General features: G+C 37.9%; 2 pseudogenes; one reads left to right on the top strand and one right to left on the bottom strand.

Moving 5' to 3' along the window:
* Window positions 1–2,014: 2,014 nt before the first annotated feature.
* Window positions 2,015–3,616, bottom strand: LOC116582218 (annotated as a pseudogene).
* A 10,133-nt stretch (window positions 3,617–13,749) lies between these two features.
* LOC116582217 lies at window positions 13,750–15,133 on the top strand (annotated as a pseudogene).
* The last annotated feature ends 5,041 nt before the right edge of the window (window positions 15,134–20,174 follow it).

The following is a 20,174-nucleotide window of genomic DNA, read 5'->3' as shown; positions in this document are numbered from 1 at the left end:
GGTATAAGAAAATGGTCCACTTACATTTTTTTGCATATTGTTATTAAGTATTTTGTCAAAATAAAAGCTTCTGCACAGTGATGGAAACAACAAACTAAGGCAAATTACAGAATAGGGTAAGATATTTGCAAGTAACATATTTGATAAAGGGTTAGTGTCCAAAATATATAAAGAAGCTCAAAACCCCCCAAATGAATAATCTAATTTAAAAAATGGGCAGGAGACATGAAGACCCTTCTTCCAAAGAAGACACACAAATGGCCAACAGGTGTATCAAAAGATACTCAACATTGCTGATCATTAGGGATACACAAAACTACGATCAACTATTAACATAAACCTGTCAGAATGACTAAAATCAAGAACAGATGAAATAACAGGTGTTGGCAAAGATGTGGAGGAAGGGAAACCCTCTTGCAGTATTGGTGGGAGTATAAAATGATGAAGCCATTCTGGAAAACAGTATGGAGTTTGGTCAAAAGTTAAAAATAGAACTACCATACAATTCATCAATTTTACTACTAAGATTTTACCCATGGAATCCAAAAACACCAATTCAAAGGGATACATGGAGCATTATCTACGATAACCAAATTACAGAAACAGTCCAACTGTCTGTCAACTGATGAATGGATGAAGGGGTGGTGTGTGTGTGTGTGTGTGTGTGTGTGTGTGTGCGCAATTTCATTATTTTTATGGCTGAGGAATCAGTGGGATATTACTCAGCCATACAAGAAATGAAATCTTGCCATTCACAGTGACATGGATGGAGCTATAATACATAATGCTAAATGAAATAAGCCAGTCAGAGAAAGACAAATACTGTATACTTTCAGTCATGTGTAGAATTTAAAAATGAAGTGAGCGGGCACCTGGGTGGCTCAGTGGATTAAGCCTCTGCCTTCAGTTCGGGTTATGATCTCAGGGTCCTGGGATCGAGCCCCACATCGGGCTCTCTGCTCACCAAGGAGCCTGCTCCCCCCACCATGCCTGCCTCTCTGCCTACTTATGATCTCTGTCAAATAAATAAATAAAATCTTTTAAAAAATCAAGTGACAAAAGAAAAGGAGAGAGAGAGAGAGAGAGAGAGAGAGAGAAAGACCAAGAGACAGTCTCTTAACTATAGAGAAAAATGGATGATTACGAGTGGGGATGGGTGAGGTGGGTGATGAGGATTAAGGAGGGCACTTGTCATGATGAGCACAGGGTATCTTACAGAAGTGTTGAATCATTATATTGTACACCTGCAACTAATAATACACTGCTAGAATTTAAACAAAATCTTAAATTCATTTTTATGTTTTTTTTAAGTTCATAATAGAACACAAATTCATGAAATTCAAGCAAAAATTCATAAGGAAAGAACAGAGATAAGAAGAATAGAATGTAAGATAAAAAGGAACTAAGTGTGTCTGTTAGCTATTTGTATGTCTTTGGAGAAGTGGCTACTAGACACATGAAAAAATGTTCATCATCATTAGCCATCATGGAGATTCAAATCAAAGCCACCTTGAGATACCACCTTACACCAGTTAGAATGGCCAAAATTAACAAGAGAGTAAGCAATGTGTGTTAAAAAGGATGTGGAGAAAGGGGAACCCTCTTACATCGTTGGTGGGAATGCAAGTTGGGATAGCCACTTTGGAGAACATTGTGTACATGGTATGTACATGATATGCATGACACCTAAATATTATGGTTAACTTTATTGGGGGATAAAAATGAGAAGACTCTTATATTTAAAATACTTGTTGATTGACAGGCCACATATCTGAAATTTCAGCAGTAAAATATTTTTCATTTGGGTTAAAGTGCATTTTCCAAAACTTTCACCAAAACCAATATACTCTGTTACTCAGGCTCGCTTGCCATAATAATATATTAATAAATAATGAAAATTACCATGGATTAATTTATTTTAGTTTTATTTAGCAAGCACTTGATGGGTGAATGGTATACTGTGTAAGAAACAGTATCTGATTAATGTGCCAAGGTCACAGTCACAAAACAAATATTATACTGAAAAGAAAAAAAGGATTGCAAAGAAGTGTCTATCAGGAACTGAGATTTATGCCCAAGCTTTGTTTTGAGAAACAGCACAAATCCACTAGGGTATAACTTCTGTCCATACAATACACACATGTGTGTGCATATGTTCACACATGTGCTTATGTGTGTGTATACATACTTTTGATATTTCTTAAAATCATCTAAAATTCTATACAAATGTATAAAATGTAGGTCAGTTAAATTCAAAAGGGGATATACTTTTGTATTTATCAATATATACATCTAGTCTATTAACATCTGAACTCTAAGAATTTTATGGTCACTAAATGTTAACATAATCAAAAATAAAACCACTTTAAGAAGATGAGACTTATATACAGATGACTCAAACATTAGTTTATCCATGAACCCTTAGGCTTCAGAGTTTTAATACTGATTTTTCAAATAAGCAAATTTTTTATGGAAAAAGAATTCAATTTATTTCCTATTTTTGAAAAGTGTAAAAATTTTATAAAGGGCCTTGGGTATAAAATCTAAATGTCTTCAGTGTGATCTGTCAGGAGCTTAAAATGTCACTCTGCAACCTTCATCGTTAATTAGTGTTTGGTGCAAAGAAAGCAGGTACCAGGAGACCCTCCTGTACCAGGCAAAATGACAGCTTCCCCAGGATGAAGCCTCAGCCTTGCGTGAGGAAAGGGGTGGGGAGCAGGAAGGAATGGGGGAAGAACTGAGGGGGAGGCTGGGACCCTTATGTACTGAGATCTACACTGGGAAACACTCTAATGTGCTAAAACACTTTAATCTGTCTTCTTAACCGCTCAACACAAGTGGCCTGAGGCTTGTTCTAGGTAAGTTAAACTGTTTTCTGTGTATAGGGCCAACCCCCATCCCACAGAGGCACAAATGTAGCCTCTATGAGGAAGGAAAAGCATCCACCAATGTAGCAAGAATTGGTTACCTTTGGCGTTGGTGAACTTGTGCAGGCACAAAGAGTCCTGGTAGGAGTGAGGATCACCCAGTCTCACAGCTGTCCATTTGCAGAAGTAACCATATAACACTGCCATGCTAGTCTCCAGAATATAGAGTTTGAAGTCCCTTTGCCCTGACAAAGCAGTTCGGAATTTTTCCAGTGTAAAGTCATGACCCAGACATGAAGGAAGATGCTGGGGGCGAAGAACATAGCTGTGAGGAGGGCGGTCCCTTTGAACTCATGGAATACAGAGTTGCCCAGTGCCGCCTCCTGATGGCGCATGGGAGAAGAATGAGGCACAAAGACTTTGGTTGCAAGAGAAAGGGAGCTGGGGGGACGACAGTAGAAAGGACTGTCGCCCCCTGCTCCATTCTCTTAGAGCTGACTTGTTTGTGCCTAATTTGTCTCCTGTGTCCGTCAGAAGACGACAGGCCAGGCCAGCCTGGAAGACAAAGGTGTTGGAGAACAGGAGGAAAATGATGCTGACGTTGAAGAGAATTGCGGTATCCTGGATAATGAGAAACACCAGGATGATAGGAGCCATTTAGAGTAGTTCTGCAAAGGAGTTAACAGATCCTAGGACAGTAGCAGGAACTGCAGGGAGGACACCAGGATATAGTCACTGGTCTGGAGCATCTTCCTTTTGTTCAATTTGGCCCCCAGGTGCACGTTCCCCATTTTCGCAGAAAACGGCAGCTAGATTTCTCCCTAGCAGTGAGGAAAAAGCACTAATGCATCAGAATCAGAGCTGTTTCCCTAGCTTTAAGACAGGGGATTCAAAGAGCCCCTACATTGGTTGTCACAGGGATGCCATCCTAGCTTCCGGAAACTGGTTTTAAATCCCGGAAGTAGATGGCGGTTGCAGGCTCCACCTGAGCTGTGCTAGCTGGTGGTCCTCCTTTCTCCTGCAGTACTCTGTGGCCAGTCCAGCTGCCTTGTTTGGACCCCTGCTTACTTGGGCCCTCTCCCCTCATTTCTTTACAGCACTGCTGCTCCCAACAGCTGCCCAAGGCCTCCTGTCCATACCACAGGGCCTTGCTAAGGGCCAGCCCCAGGGGAGACACTTCACCTCTGCTGCAATCCTTAAGTTTCCATATGATGGGCAGGTGTAGGACAGGCGGAGCTGAGGTGCTCCTTGTGGAAGAAATTCCTGTGGAGGGAATGGAGTTGGGAGTCAGCACCGTGGTGTGCTGGGAATGGGCTGCCTTAAAACCCTGCACTTAATTTCCCAGGCCCAGCGACTATGTGTTCGTCTCCTGTCTTCTACATTGCTAAACTATTCCAGTTTTCTTACTGTGTATGTGTGTGTGTGTGTGTGTGTGTGTGTGTGTGAGTTTTTAAGCGCATGCACGTTTATATGTGCGTGTGTGGTAACTTACTGTTTTTCTCCCACCACTCTTAAAATGCAAGCTCCACATCTGTTTGGAAATTTCCTCATTTATTTTCTTTTGCCATATCCACAGACCCTAAAAACATGCCTGGTATATAGGAAGCACATAGAAAACATATATCGAGTGAATGAAAGATGAATTCAAATGACTTACCTATATTAGCAATCCATATCTCAAACGTATCCTGACCTACTTATGAGATATGAAACTTATGACTTAATAGAATTAAACATGTGTCTAATCCAAAGACCTATATTTGCTGGAAAGCCAGTATAATATGTGTATATTATATTGGGAAAGGATAAAATTTGACTAAACTATATTAAAAGGTACATATTTTATATCAATCTAAGATCCTAGCTGTAATACTAAAATTACAAGGGTTTTATTAACATTAGAACAGTTACATTATTGAATATGTATGTTGAGATTTTATGAAGAAAAACCTATCCAAATTGGTAATCCAGTCATTTTGAGAAGTTTATTATAAATAAAATCATTCTTCTACACATAGCTGTCCAATTTTCCCAGCACCATTTATTGAGGAGACTCTTTTTTCCACTGTATATTTCTTCCTGCTTTGTCAAAGATTAGTGGACCATAGAGTTGAGGGTCCATATCTGGGCTCTCTACTCTGTTCCACTGGTCTCTGTGTCTGTTTGTGCCAGTACCATGCTGTCTTGGTGATCACAGCTTTGTAGTAAAACTTGAAATCAGGCACCATGATGCCCCCAGTTTTGTTTTTCTTTTTCAACCTTTCCTTAGCAATTCGGGGTCTCTTCTGATTCCATACAAATTTTGGGATTGTTTGTTCCAGCTCTTTGAAAAATGCCAGTGGAATTTTGATCAGGATGGCATTGAAAGTATAGATTGCTCTAGGCAGTATAGACATTTTAACGATGTTTATTTTTCCGATCCATGAGAATGGAATTGTCTTCCATCTTTTTGTGTCTTCTTTGATTTCTTTCATGAGTGTTCTGTAGTTCCTCGAGTACAAATTTTTTACCTCTTTGGTTTATTCCCAGGTATCTTATGGTTCTTGGTGCTATAGTAAATGGAATTGATTCTCTAATTTCCCTTTCTGTATTTTCATTGTTAGTGTATAAGAACTAACAATGATTGGGGCGCCTGGGTGGCTCAGTGGGTTAAGCCTCTGCCTTCATCTCAGGTCATGATCTCAGGGTCCTGGGATCGAGCCCTGCATCGGGCTCTCTGCTCAGCAGGGAGCCTGCTTCTTCCTATCTCCCTCTTTGCCTCTCTGCCTACTTGTGATTTCTCTCTGTCAGATAAATAAATAAAATCTTAAAAAAAAAAGAACTAACAATGATTTCTGTACATTGATTTTGAATCCTGCTACATTACTGAATTGCTGTATGAGTTCTAGTAGTTTGGGGGTGGCGAGAGAGAGTTTGACTTCTTCATTGCCAATTTGAATACCTTTTATTTCTCTTTGTTGTCTGATTGCTGTTGCTAGGACTTCTAGCACTATGTTGAACAAGAGTGGTGAGAGTGGGCATCCTTGTTGTATTCCTGATCTCAAAGGAAAGGCTGTCAGCTTTTCCCCATTGAGGATGATATTTGCTGTGGGTCTTTCATAGATAGATTTTATGAAGTTGAGGAATGTTCCCTCTATCCCTATACTTTGAAGCATTTTAATCAGGAACAGATGCTGTATCTTGTCAAACGATTCTTCTGCATAAATTGAGAGAACCATGTGGTTCTTCTCTCTTCTCTTATTGATTTGTTCTATCACATTGATTGATTTGTGAATGTTGAACCATCCTTGCAACCTAGGGATGAATCCCACCTGGTCATAGTAGATAATCTTTTTAATGTACTCTTGGATCCTATTAGCTAGAATCTTTTTGAGAATCTTGGCATCCATATTCATCAGGGATATTGGTCTGAAATTCTCCTTTTTGGTGGGGTCTTTGCCTGGTTTTGGGATCAGGGTAATGCTGACTTCATAAAAAGAGTCTGGAAGTTTTCCTTCTGCTTCAGTTTTTTGAAGAAGCTTCAGGAGAATAGGTATTATTTCTTCTTTGAAAGTTTGATAGAATTCCCTAGGGAATCTGTCAGGCCCTGGGCTCTTGTGTTTTGGGAGATTTGGGGTCACGGCTTCAATCTTGTTACTAGATATTGGTCTATTCGGGTTGTCAGTTTCTTCCTGATTCAGTTTTGGAAGTTTATAGGTTTCCAGGAATGCATCCATTTTGTCTATGCTGCTTAACTTATTGGCATATAACTGTTGGTAATAATTTCTGATGGTTGTTTCTATTTCCTTGGTGTTAGTCAAAAATTTGAAGCAAGGATCTTTTATCATTAGGGTGTATAGAAACTTTTCATAGAAGGAACTGAGAAATAGTTCACTTACAAAATTCATATTCATATTCAAAAATAAAGATCCTTTGGACAGATGGATAATGATGTGAAAGCGATTTAAGACCTATTTAAGGTTTTTGAAGTTTGTCCATTACTGCTGATAATAAAGTTGTAGGAAATTTCAGTCTGCCCAAAAGACCAAGGTCAGCATCTCACTGAAATATCTTTTTAAAAAGTAAATCAGGTAGTGCTCTGTAATCCTTATTCCTGTGTTCAAGTATCTTATAAAAGGGTGCTGATAAAGAAGAAACCTTGAACCACAAGGCTGACTAAACAAAATCACTAAGTTCTATAGTGGTCTCAAGAGAACAATCCAATGAGGTGATAGAGTGTTGCTGACTCTAGAAATCCTTGATGTTCACAGCTGTCTCCGATTTCCTAAATATGATTTTAGGTTTGTGGTTGGCTAACATTATTAACAGTGGAATTCGAGGTTATATGTATAGTATATTCAGAAGTACATGGGAAAGGTTTATAAAATTCTTCCATAAAATTGTGGTGTCACATTCATAAGTTACATTTGCACTCAGCTTTTTTACTAGGTAATAGGCATTCATCACCATTCAAGACAGCTATAACTAACTGTTTACAAGATGGTAGATGTGCTTGAATGTAGCTCCCTTTTTCTCCAAAGTTTAAACTCTACACAGGCAATATTAAAAATGAGTATATTTTTGAGCAATGACCCATGAAACCTATAACCTTTATCTCATTAGGGTTATTTTCTAACTAACTATTGAGTCATGCTAATACACATCTTATAAAGTTTGAAAAGAGGAAAAAAAAACTAAGTTATTGAATGTGTCCTCTGCAGTGCATTTATAAATGTAGCATTTGTAAAGTCTTATCAAGCCCTCTACTCACATTTACTGTGCCTAATCTATACATGTAAAATTTGAAGATCAATAATGTTAAGCTACCTGGTGAAAGTTGCACACCTAGTAAAGGCCAAAACCAAAACTCAAATCTAGGTTGTTCCACTTTCACATTGTTAACCAAAATGTTCCATTGAGAGTTCTAGCTTGGTGGTATAAAATTGTTTCTTTTCGGGATGCCTGGGTGGCTCAGTTGGTTAAGCAGCTGCCTTCGGCTCAGGTCATGATCCCAGCGTCCTGGGATCGAGTCCCACATCGGGCTCCTTGCTCGGCAGGGAGCCTGCTTCTCCCTCTGCCTCTGCTGCCATTCTGCCTGCCTGTGCTCTCTCTCTCTCTCTTTCTCTGGCAAATAAATAAATAAATAATATCTTAAAAAAAAATAAAATCGTTTCTTTTCATCAGAATGTATAAGCTAGTAGCCTTAAAAGGAAGAGTGTTTTCCTTTTTATTGATAGTTATGTAAGTTATAAGAATAATTGCACATGGAATATTTAAGGAGACTTTAATAATCAATAGGTGGTTTATATCAATAAAAATGTCACTGGCTTCAAACAAAAAGTAAAAATTTATAGAAAATGGGGGAGATGATGACCATGCAGTTTAAGAAGATGGAAAGTATCGGGGCACCTGGGTGGTTCAGTGGGTTAGGCCTCTGCCTTCAGCTCAGGTCATGATCTCAGGATCCTGGGATCGAGCCCCACATCGGGCTCTTTGCTCGGCAGGGAGCCTGCTTCCCTCTCTCTCTCTGCCTGCCTCTCTCTCTGATCTCTCTCTCTGTCAAATAAATAAATAAAATCTTAAAAAAAAAAAGAAGAAGGGAAGTATATCGTTAGTGGAACAAGAAAACTGAATCCAGAGTCAGAAGTAAAAAAATCCAAACAAATGGATAATTTGGAATATACACAAGAACCTTAGAAATTCATGACATCCTGGGGCGCCTGGGTGGCTCAGTGGGTTAAAGCCTCTGCCTTCGGCTCAGGTCATGATCTCAGGGTTCTGGGATCGAGCCCCGCATCGGGCTCTCTGCTCAGCAGGGAGCCTGCTTCCCTTCCTCTCTCTCTGCCTGCTTCTCTGCCTACTTGTGATCTCTGTCTGTCAAATAAATAAATAAATCTTAAAAAAAAGAAATTCACGACATCCACCACCTATAAATTGAAAATCGAATAAATTGGAAATTGAAGTTGAAAATCGCTGACATAGGATTTCTTTTTTTTTGAAATTCTATTTAAGATTTCAATTGTGCATAAGGAGGAGCGGAATGCAACTAAATCTATTGATGAAATAAAAATAAGTTCATGTATGATTAGTAAATAGAGGAATGAGTATCACTTTCAGATGAACTGTATGTTGATAAAAGAATTTTGTCAGCATTTTCATACTTTGTGCTAACAAGTACCAGCAGTTGAATGCAAGAGAAAGTGTCAACTGAAACAATAGTATGTTACACATACATGACGCAAATCTACTCCACATTCATTTGGTCACAGGCTTTGACTTACAAGTGCCATTGGGTGGTCTTCTCTAATCTGCCCATAGTTCAGTATCTTCAGCTCTTCCTTAAATCCCCTCTGTTGAGCTATCTTCACAAATTTTTTAGGTAAGATATATTTATTAGAGTGCTCCAGTATTTGATAATCTCCCATGCTTACCTATACTAATATTTTTCCTTAGGACTTGTTGTTGGTATTCCAGCTGTAAGTTCCACTCATACTGAGTACACTGTCCCTAACTCTGTTTCTTTTTCTCCCAACTGTTCCATTTAGCACCATGTAAAAATTTTTAGTAACATATACATTATATATGATAAATAGATCTAAACTTCTTTGGAAAGATTTTCAATATACATGTAGATTTTTTTTTAAAGATTTCATTTATTTATTTGAGACAGAAATCACAAGTAGACAGAGAGGGAGGCAGAGAGAGAGGGGGAAGCAGGCTCCCCGCTGAGCAGAGAGCCCGATGCGGGGCTCGATCCCATGACCCTGGGATCATGACCTGAGCTGAAGGCAGAGGCTTTAACCCACTGAGCCACCCAGGCGCCCCAATATACATGTAGATTTTTAAAGAGAATACATCATAGTATGCATAGGGTGATTGCATTTTGGTATGAAGGAGGAAAAATGAAAATACATATAGATTTGCTCTTGTATCACAGAATATATTTAAAAGGTTTCCAGGTGGATAACACAATGGTAGCTACCCAAGTCTGTATCTCCCAATATTTTCTCCTAACACAAAAAAAGAACAATAAAAGAGAATGTCCTAAAAATCATACCTTCGGCTTTCACAAGCTAAAAACAGAGAATGCCCAAGCTGTAAATTAAAAGTAGGGAAAATAGAGAAGTTGCTAGATTCTGGTGTACATTGTATATTAATCCTGTCCTGCTGCAAGTCTTTGTGTTGAAAAGAGCAGAGAGAAAGAGGAGGAGGAGAAAAGGGAAGGATGAGGGAGAGAGCAGAGGAGCTAGTGACAGAGCTAAAGTTAATCTAAAACAACTGCCAGGAGAAGCATGACAAGGATCATAGTGAAATACTTTTTGAAATAAAGCATTCAGAATTATCCCAGCATGACTGTCACAGAAGAAACTTAGGTTCTTACAATATGATGTGGCTTGTCTTTGAGACACAGAGCATCTGAGAGAAAAAAAAGGAAAAAGAAAGGTACCTCTTGGGGGGGTGGGGTAAATAATGGAATATAACCAAGATTTTAAACTAGAATCTCAAGTATCTTTTTGAAAATAAAGGAAGACCTGAATCTACAAATTGCGCACAAACAGGAGAAAATTATCTCAGAATGATTAGGTCTTGGAAGTATCCTAGTAAAACTATGAAACCTTGAAAAGAGTTGAAAAAAATAATCGAGACCTTTAGCAAAAAAGATCAAATAACTTACAGGGCAAAAAGGAATTAGATTGGGGGAGCCTGGGTGGCTCAGTGGGTTAAAGCCTCTTCCTTTGGCTCAGGTCACAGTCTCAGGGTCCTGGGAGTGAGCTCCTCATCGGGCTCTCTGCTCAGCAGTGGTCCTGCTTCCCCTTCTCCCTGGGCCTGCATCTCTACCTACTTGTGATTTCTCTTTTTCGCTCTGTCAAATAAAAAAAATTAAATCTTAAAAAAAGGAATTAGACTGACATTCAATATTTGAAAAGCAACATTCAGAGCAAGACCATAATGGAGCAGGATTCACAAAATATCATTAAAAGAAAGTGTGAACCAAGGATTTTATATCTAATTAAACATTCCTTAAATAAAAAGGTTATAGAAAAACTTTTAAACATAGATGGATTTAGGGAATTCTTTACTTACTAACAAGAAAGTCTTCTTAGACCTTCTTGGGGCAATTAGAATAAGCTCCATTATAGCAAGGGGTGCCTGGGGAAACTTCAACAAACACACAGATACTGAACATTTTAATGTATGCAATTCAAATTTAATGCTGAAAAATGGAGATGAGGATGGACTACTAATGTACAAAATCCATAGATGTTGACATAGTACAACTTTTTAAAAAATTTAAAAAAATTTTTTTTAAAAGATTTTATTTATTTATTTGACAGATCACAAGTAGACAGTGAGGCAGGCAGAGAGAAAGAGGAGGAAGCAGGCTCCCTGCTGAGTGGAAAGCCCAATGCAGGGCTTGATCCCAGAACCCTGGGATCATGACGTGAGCCAAAGGCAGAGGCTTTAACCCATTAAGCCACCCAGGCGCCCCGGTACAACTTTTTTTAATGGGAGGAAAAAGGAAATAGAAGGAATTTGGATGAGATCATTGATTCTTTTTAAATTGATGTATAACATTATACTAATCCTTGACACATGTATAGGTCAAAGATAGGAAATAAAAGATCCCATTAAAAACTGACAAGCCAGGTATTAAAAGTTTGAGTATGGAAACTGGGAACTGAGTGCATTCATGAGTTAGAAGTACAAAGGTAGTAACTAGAATAAAAATTCAAACCTTCCAAAATACACATTTTCATTAAAATGAGATTGTAGCATATAAAGAAACATGAAATTAAAACATAAAACCTCTAATTATAAAATATTGTTAGAGAAATAAAGCCAAAAATATTTGGCAGAAAAATAAATGGGAACAAATGTAGTTTACCTCTTAAAAAATATACTGAATTTCCTCACAAAACAAGATGTGATTATGTTATTTTCAAGAGGCTGATGGAGATAAACTGATTTACAGTGGCACAGTTTTTAAGGAATGTCTAAAGTTATATTAGGCAACTAGAAACCATAAGAAAGTGGGATGGTAATGCTATTTATCAGACCAAGTATAATTTAAGTCCACAAGCTAAAACTTCATTTGACAGAGATGTTGATAAATCACAGTAATTGTGACAGATTAAAGAAAAAAAATTCCTATACAGTTATTGTAATCTAGATATTTTTCACAGGATTATAATTTAACAGTTCAGGTACCATATATATTTGAAGATTGAGCAAATTAATATATTATGATGAAAGTCAAGGCTCCATTGTCAGAGAATGTAGTTAGATGTAAAGGAAGGTGAAAGTTAGAATAAACCCCAGGTGTTGTTTGAATGGGTAGTATCAGTAAGAACTCATTACTTCCTAGGTCCATCTTCAGAGAGATCCTAGAAGCAGTGACCTTCTTGATGTTGGTTTTAAAATCTATTCTCAGTTAAAAGAATCAAGGTTCCTTAAAGAAATGGTTGATTGCATGGCAAGGAGAAAGCAGGATGAGTTTGGAACATCTTGGGGTGTAAAAGAGTTGGAAGTGTTCGACAGTTAGAAGAGGCATTGCAAACAGACGAAACATTACATTGGTGAGAGAGGTGGTTGGTACATAAAGTTAAACTTCATTCATTCTTCCGGCTGCTTCATTCTCATTGTATTAATATACCAAAATGTTTTTATGCATCCCCTCCTGGATGGGCATCTAGGCAGTTTCCAGTCCAGATCAATTTAGAACTGTGCTGCTATGAATTTTTTTGTACATATCTGTTAATAGACTAGTGTATACATCTATGTTGGGTATATATTTGGAAGAGGGACTAAGTTCTAGGGAAGGCATCTGTTAAGCTTTGATAGATACCATCAAACAATTTTTTAAAAATATTTTATTTATTTATTTGACAGATCACAAGTAGGCAGAGAGGCAGGCAGAGAGAGGGGAGGAAGCAGGCTCCCTGCTGAGCAGAGAGTCCGATGTGGGGCTCGATCCCAGGACCCTGGGATCATGACCTGAGCCGAAGGCAGAGTCTTTAACCCACTGAGCCACCCAGGCGCCACTCAAACAATTTTTAAAGTGGTTATCCCACTTTACTTTCCCATCAACAGTGCGTGAGTTCCACTTGATCCGTATTTTCTCCAAACCCTGTAATTTTCTTCCTTCCCATGTTAACCATCCTGATTTTTTGAAAAGCCCATAGAGACCTATTGTCTCAAAGAAATGATAGTCATGACAATAGAACTCATAGAGGTAACTCTGGAAGTCAGAAAGTGGTAGAAAATACATCCTCAAACAGGTCTTCCAGCTTCTGCCCTTGATTTTGTATAGGCTGTCAGCAGCACAGCAACCCAAGCCCTTTGATCAAAATGTTAAGTCAGATCCTGTCTCTCCTTGCCTTAAAATTATCCAGTGGCTTTTCCTTTCATTCCATTTTAAAAGCCCAAATTCTGACTACAGCACAGTTAGTTCTTCATGAACTGGTCCCCTCTGATGCTTCATTCTACTCTCTCATTCAGCCCTGACACTGACTCTTGCTCACACACCAAGCATGTGCCCACTCAGGTCCTTTGCCCGGTCTGTTCCTTGACCTGGAAAATGTTCCCCCAGATGTATACATGGCTTCCTTGTGAAATATTTTCTCAAAATGTTTCAATAGCAACCCTCTTTTCAGCTCATAGCCTTTTTCTTGCACAATTCTACTCCTTGATATCTATCCCCCTCTGAAATATGGGGGTTTTTTGGTCTTCATCAAACATGATACATTCATTATTTGTGAATTTTTTAAGCCTCTGTTGTATAAGCACAGCTTAAAACAACTATTATGTAAGAAAATCTTGAAAAATCAATAAATTGCTTTTTCTCAGTGGGTTTGCTCCCAGAACACAGGTGTTACAAAAACCAATGCTAAACCTAAAAAAAATGGGATAGGAAAAGTCTCATACCAATACTATTGTCATTGGACATGGAGATTCTGGCAAGTCTACCACACTACTGGTCCTCTGATCTACAAATGGGGTGGGATCCACAAAACAACTATTGAAAAATTTGAGACGGAGGCTGCTAAGATGGGAAAGGGCTCCTTAAAGTATTCCTGGATCTTGGATAAACTGAAAGCTGAATGTGAATGTGGTATCACCATTAATATCTCCCTGTGGAAACTTGAGACCAGCAAGTATTATGGGACCTCATTGGTGCCCCAGGACACAGAGACGTTATAAAAAAATGTGGTTACAGTCACATCTCAGGATGATTGTGCTGCCCTGATTGTTGCTGTTGGTGTTGGTGAATTTGAAGCTGGTATCTCCAAGAATATGCAGACCCGTGAGCATGCCTTACTGGCTTACACACCAGAAACAACTAATGTGTGTGAAACTAGCTGTGTGAAACAACTAATTGTTGGTGTTACCAAAATGGATTTCACGGAACCACCCAAGAGCCAGAAGAGGTATGATAAAATGATTAAGTAAGTCAGCATCTACATTAAGAAAATTGGCTAACTTCTTGACACAGTAGGGGTGCCAGCATGCCTTGGTTCAGAGGATGGAGTTACCCAGAAGGATGGCAATGCCAGTGGAGCGATACTGTCGGAAACTCTGCATTGTACTCTCGTCCAGCTGGTGAGCACTTAGATCTACTCCTTTAGGACATTTACAAAATTGTGGGTATTAGTACTGTCCTTGTGGGCTGAGGGGAGACTGGTATTCTTAAACGTGGTCACCTTTGCTCCAGTCAATGTTACAACTGAAGTAAGGTCTGTTGAAATGTACCATGAAGCTTTGAGGGAGGATCTATTTGGGGGCAATGTGGGCTTCCATGGCAAGAACATATCTGCCAGAGGCGTTCCTTGTGGTGATTCGGCACAGCAAAAATAACCCACCAAAGGAAGAAGTGGGATTCATGGTTCATTTGATTATCCCAATCCATCCCAGCCAAATCAGTGCCAGATAAGCACCTGTGCTGGATTGTCACACAGCTCACATTGCTGGCAAGTTTGCTGAGCTGAAGGAGATTGTTCATCGTTCTAGAAAAAAAGCTAAAGATGGCCTCATGTTCTTGAAAACTGGTGATGCTGCCATTGTTGATAGGATTCCTGGCAAGCCTATGTGTATTGAAAGTTTCTCTGACTATCCTCCTCTGGGCCATTTTGTTGTTGGTGACATCGAAACGGTTGCTTGTGGGTGTCATCAAAGCAGTGGACAAGAAGGCAGCTGGAGCTGGCAAGGTCACAGGTCTGTCCACAAGTTCAGAATGCTGGACGAGTGTTATCCCCAATACCTGCCACCCTAGTCTTACTCAGTGGTAGAAGAACAGTCTCAGGACAGTTTATGTCAGTTGGCCATTAATAGTAAAAGACTGGTTAATGGGGGTGCCTGGATGGCTCAGTGGGTTAAGCCTCTGCCTTCAGATCAGGACATGATCCCAGGGTCCTGGAATCAAGCCCCGCATCAGGCTTTCTGCTCAGCGGGGAGCCTGCTTCCCCCCCCCCCCCCAGCTTCTCTGCCTGCCTCTCTGCCTACTTGTGATCTCTCTATCTCTGTCAAATAAATAAATAAAATCTCTAACAAAAAAAGAAAGGAAGTTTTGTGGACCATTTGCTTATTGTGTGTGTTGCGTGTGTGCGTGTGCGTGTGTGTGTGTAGCAGTTTTAAGTTACTAGTTTTTTAAATCAGTACTTTTTAATGGAAACAACCTGACCAAAAATCTGTAACAGATTTTTGAGACCCATTAGAACAAAAGTGTAATGTGGGGAGAGGAAGAAAAATTAATAAATTTATATAACATAGAAATTTATATTGAAAGTACATTTTTAAGCTTATAGTTACTTGTTTGAAGGAAATTGGTGCTATTTTCTCTATTGCCTAAAGTATTTCTTTCGTTTGGGTTTCAGAGTTTTAATTATATATGCCTGCCTGTACTTTGTCTTTATATGTATACTACTGTGCATTCATACTCATTTTTGAAATTGTGGATTGATAAGTTTCATAAATTTTGGAAAATTTTCAGCTTGCATTTCTTAAGACCTCCATTCTTTCATCTTCTCTATTCTGGAACTGTAATTACACACTTTTTGAATCTTTCTACCATGTCGATGTGTTTCTTTCAGACTTTACTATAATTTTCATCTCTGTTTTCTACCTGGCTGTTGCCGTCTTTTTTTTTTTTCCTTTTCTTTTTTTCCTTTTTTTGTCTGGCTGTCTTCTGATTATCAGTCTTTGAATTCCCTAATCCTTTCTTCCATTATATCTTCAACATCTATTTGTAGATACTATATTTTTAATGTTTTTAGAGTATTTGCTTTTTTTTTTTTTTAAAGCAGACACTAATTCCTTGGTGAAATTCTCCATCTTTTAAAGAGTCTATTTTAATAAAAATAGTAATTGAAGTACATTTTTCAAAACTCCATGTTTGGATCACTTGTGGCTTTATTGGGTTATCTCTGTTCATCTTGATTTTTTTTTTAAGATTTTATTTATTTATTTGACAGACAGAGATCACAAGTAGGCAGAGAGGCGGGCAGAGAGAGAGGAGGAAGCAGGCTCCCCGCTGAGCAGAGAGCCCGATGCGGGACTCGATCCCAGGACCCTGAGATCATGACCTGAGCCGAAGGCAGCGGCTTAAACCACTGAGCCACCCAGGCGCCCTCATCTCGATTTTTGTAACATGGTCTTATTTTTTCCTAGGACAGTTGCTATTGAATGTAGCACACATGAACAATAGCAAAAGCTCAAGATGTTGTTTGGTTTCTCCACACTACAGTTAATTTTCTTCCTATAGCCAAATGGAGTATAGTCAGATCATCTTACTCCAGCTCAGGTTGGTCTGTCTGTTTTTTTTTTTTTTTTCCTTCTGGAGTTTACTTCTTTCAAAGTCCCTCATGAAAGCCTGAATTTTAAACTTAATCTCTCATTTTTGTCAGGTGTGAAACCAATTTTTGTCTTCACTGATTAGTCACTGATTTTTGTCACCCTGATTAGTGCTACAGCCTCTTTGGTGTCCACTTTAACATTCTCAACATCTCTTCCAAAGCAAGTAGTATTTATTTCAAGAAGAGATTATGTGAGGACTTTGCCGCTCATTTAATTCTATTTCTGTGATCGTGACACTCCTTAAATCCCAGCTGCCTTTTTTTTTGATAGATTTGAACATCTTTTAAAAAAGACACTTGTTTAAGTTTCTGCAAGAAGAGTTAGCTAATACAGCTTCTATCATTCTACCTAAATGTGGAACTTTCTCTAGAAATATAGTTGGATTAAAATTTGCAACTTTTTCACATGAGAGCCAGTTGTGTTGACTGAGGTTTCAGAAAAGAAAAAAAATACTTCTCTCATTTTCAGACCAAGACATATTAAACTCTAACACCATTTGAGTCAAGATTTTAATTATAATATCAGAGAATTTATTGATAACTTTGAATTGTCATGGTAATTTCTTGTTTTACCCTGGTGGTTAATGGAAATCTATCTATATCTACAAATGGAAACAGAGTTGGGAGAGATATTTTTTATTGTGAAAGCCATTGAATCTTCCTAATAACAAAACAACAAATAATTCTCTGTATTAAGTGAAAGAGAAGTAAACAAGACTGGCTATATAATTTGTCTGTCATAATTTGACAGAATGTAACATGAAAATGCAGGGCCCTTATTTAAAAATGAAGACTTTCAAGACCCCTAAAGCAGAACATTAAGTAGATTTTAGAATAACAACTATTCTTTCCTTATTTCTAAAGTTTATAAACAGGCTAGGGTAGAAGCAACTCTAAAAATTCCCCTCATTGTAATGTTCCAAGTATTTCTGTAATGATGAGTTATTCAGTGCCCAATATGATTTGTACACAGTAATACATAATCTACTAGGGGAAAAGTTCCATATAAGAAGAAGGTATTTAAAGAGTATTTATTTAAAGGATATAGATGAGCTATGTAGGAAAACAGCTTATTCCTCTTTGATCATAGTTAGAAAAAATACAAAAATGTACATTTTATATATGAACTATAATGTGTATTTTCTTCTTGAGAGCTCCTCTGAGAGCTGCCTGTTTTATGCTTAGAGCCACTGTTTGCATTGTGCTGTGTTGCGTTGAGCCCAAATATCCACAAATGGTACAACTTCTTTTTCATGTCCTGATACTTTTTCTTGGTAAAAATTAACTTACATGTAAAATTGGATACTGTAATCTTATAACCATTCTAATTAGAAAGATTTGACAAAAGTGACTTTGAACCATTGCTTTATTTATTTATTTATTTTTACTTATTTTCAGCATAACAGTATTCATTATTTTTGCACCACACCCAGAACCATTGCTTTATTTAAAAAATATAGTGACTTAATTATTTCCCCATACATCATGTTTTCTCATGCTTTTGAAATTTTGTATTCTGTTCCTCTGGCCTAAAATACTCCTACCATCCTGATTTCACTGGAAAACCCTTGATTTCATTTTAAGATTCAGTTTAGACAGAAAGTCTTGGAACTTGCTGGCTGAGTTCTGACTGTGCTCCCGTAGCATCTTTTTTAAAAGAAAAATTAATCTATAATGTATTATTTGCTTCCCATAGCATTTTATACAGACTTAGAGCCTAATGGGCCATTAGGTACAGAGTAGCATAGACTCTCAATGTGTCTGCTTCTTATGGCAGTGCCATGCTTTATTAATCTTTATCTCAACATTTCTCAGGTGTTCAGCAAACAACTGTTTGACTAAACTTTAGTGAACTAAAACAATTGTGTTCCTGATTTCACTCACCAAACATTTCTTGAGTGCCTGGCATTTTTTGGACAATGGACATATACTACTCATCAAGACAGGTTTGTCACTACCCTTAAGGAACTTAAAATACCAGATATAAAAATTAGAAATGAGAAAGAAATACTGTGATCATAGCTATAAGGAGAGTAAAGAGGGCTCAGGGCCTGTAAATGGATCTTAGGACCCCCAGATTACATAGCTTAAAATGAAGTTGCTCAAGTGATGTATTTAGTATTAGCATTACAAATAATCAGAAAGATTGTGCAGACAACTAACCTTGTTAAGTCTATTTTCTCTTTGTTATTAGAAAGTAATGTCATCACCCACTTACTAGATTCAGACTGACTGCCTTTGTATTCATATGAACCCTGAGGTAAAGAGATAAGGGACTGGTATTTTATTTTATTTTATTTTTTAAGATTTTATTTATTTATTTGACAGAGATCACAAGCAGGCAGAGAGGCAGGCAGATTTAGAGAGGAGGAAGCAGGCTCCCCGCTGAGCAGACAGCCCAATGTAGGGCTCGATCCCAGGACCCTGAGATCATGACCTGACAGCAGCAGCTTAACCCACTGAGCCACCCAGGTGCCCCGAGGGACTGGTATTTCAAAAGCATGATTTAGATAGTGAGGTTTTGCATTTTCTTAATTCCAACCACTGTCAATTCCCTTATTGACACTCCCTGACCTATTTGTGAGGAGCCTCGCCCACACCTCCCATTTATTGGCACCAAGTAGGCACAGGATTAATACCACCTATCTCCAAGGAAGGAATAAGAAAATAGATTGCTACAAAAATCACAAGTAATACCTCAGTGTCATTTTCAGAAATCTAGGACAGCCCTTAAATTAATGCTTTTCTATTATAAATATTTACTGTATATTTGTTCTTGATAGTATTAAAATATTTAGTAATATACAGATATGAAAATATGAAATCATATGTCACATAAACGGGCAACATACTATTTTAGTGTTAATTGTCTTGTTTGAAGAAGTAGGTAAAATGATAACAGAACATCAAAAACTTAGTCACTTAAAAGCTTTGTTATGTTACTTGATTATTCAAGTGTGAAGTCAAGTAGCAACACATCAAGTTATAAATGGAATGGACTCCAAGATCACCTGGTCAGTCTGATGATCTTTTATGCTTAGATAACTCTTCTTCTAGATACTAATCTTACATAAAGCTGAATTATCTGCCCTTCAGATCTGACTTTCTAATATACAGATGGTAATTTGTTTGTTCATATCACTAGCACAATTTATATTAAAATACAGTTTGCATTATTGTCCATTTTATTTGTAAAATGAACAGTCTCAGACTTGGCTAAAAGCAGTGTGTGACTTAAAGAGTGAATAGGGTCTTGGAGGACATGCTAAATGAGAAGCTCTTTTTGTGTCCTACCGCTACTATACCTTATTGCTTTATGTTTTCCAAGTACATGTTTCCTATCATAAATGATTTTAGTAGTTTAAGCTCTGTTATGTTAGGGAAACTGCTTGTTAGGTAACTTTAGGAGACAGGTTTACCGTATTCAGGTGGAATATCTTGAGAATCACCCTGTGCATTTTTAAGTACAAATCTGCTA

Source organism: Mustela erminea, chromosome X, assembly GCF_009829155.1.
Source record: "Mustela erminea isolate mMusErm1 chromosome X, mMusErm1.Pri, whole genome shotgun sequence".
Lineage (NCBI taxonomy): Eukaryota > Metazoa > Chordata > Mammalia > Carnivora > Mustelidae > Mustela > Mustela erminea.
This window is presented reverse-complemented; position numbering and strand designations above follow the sequence as displayed.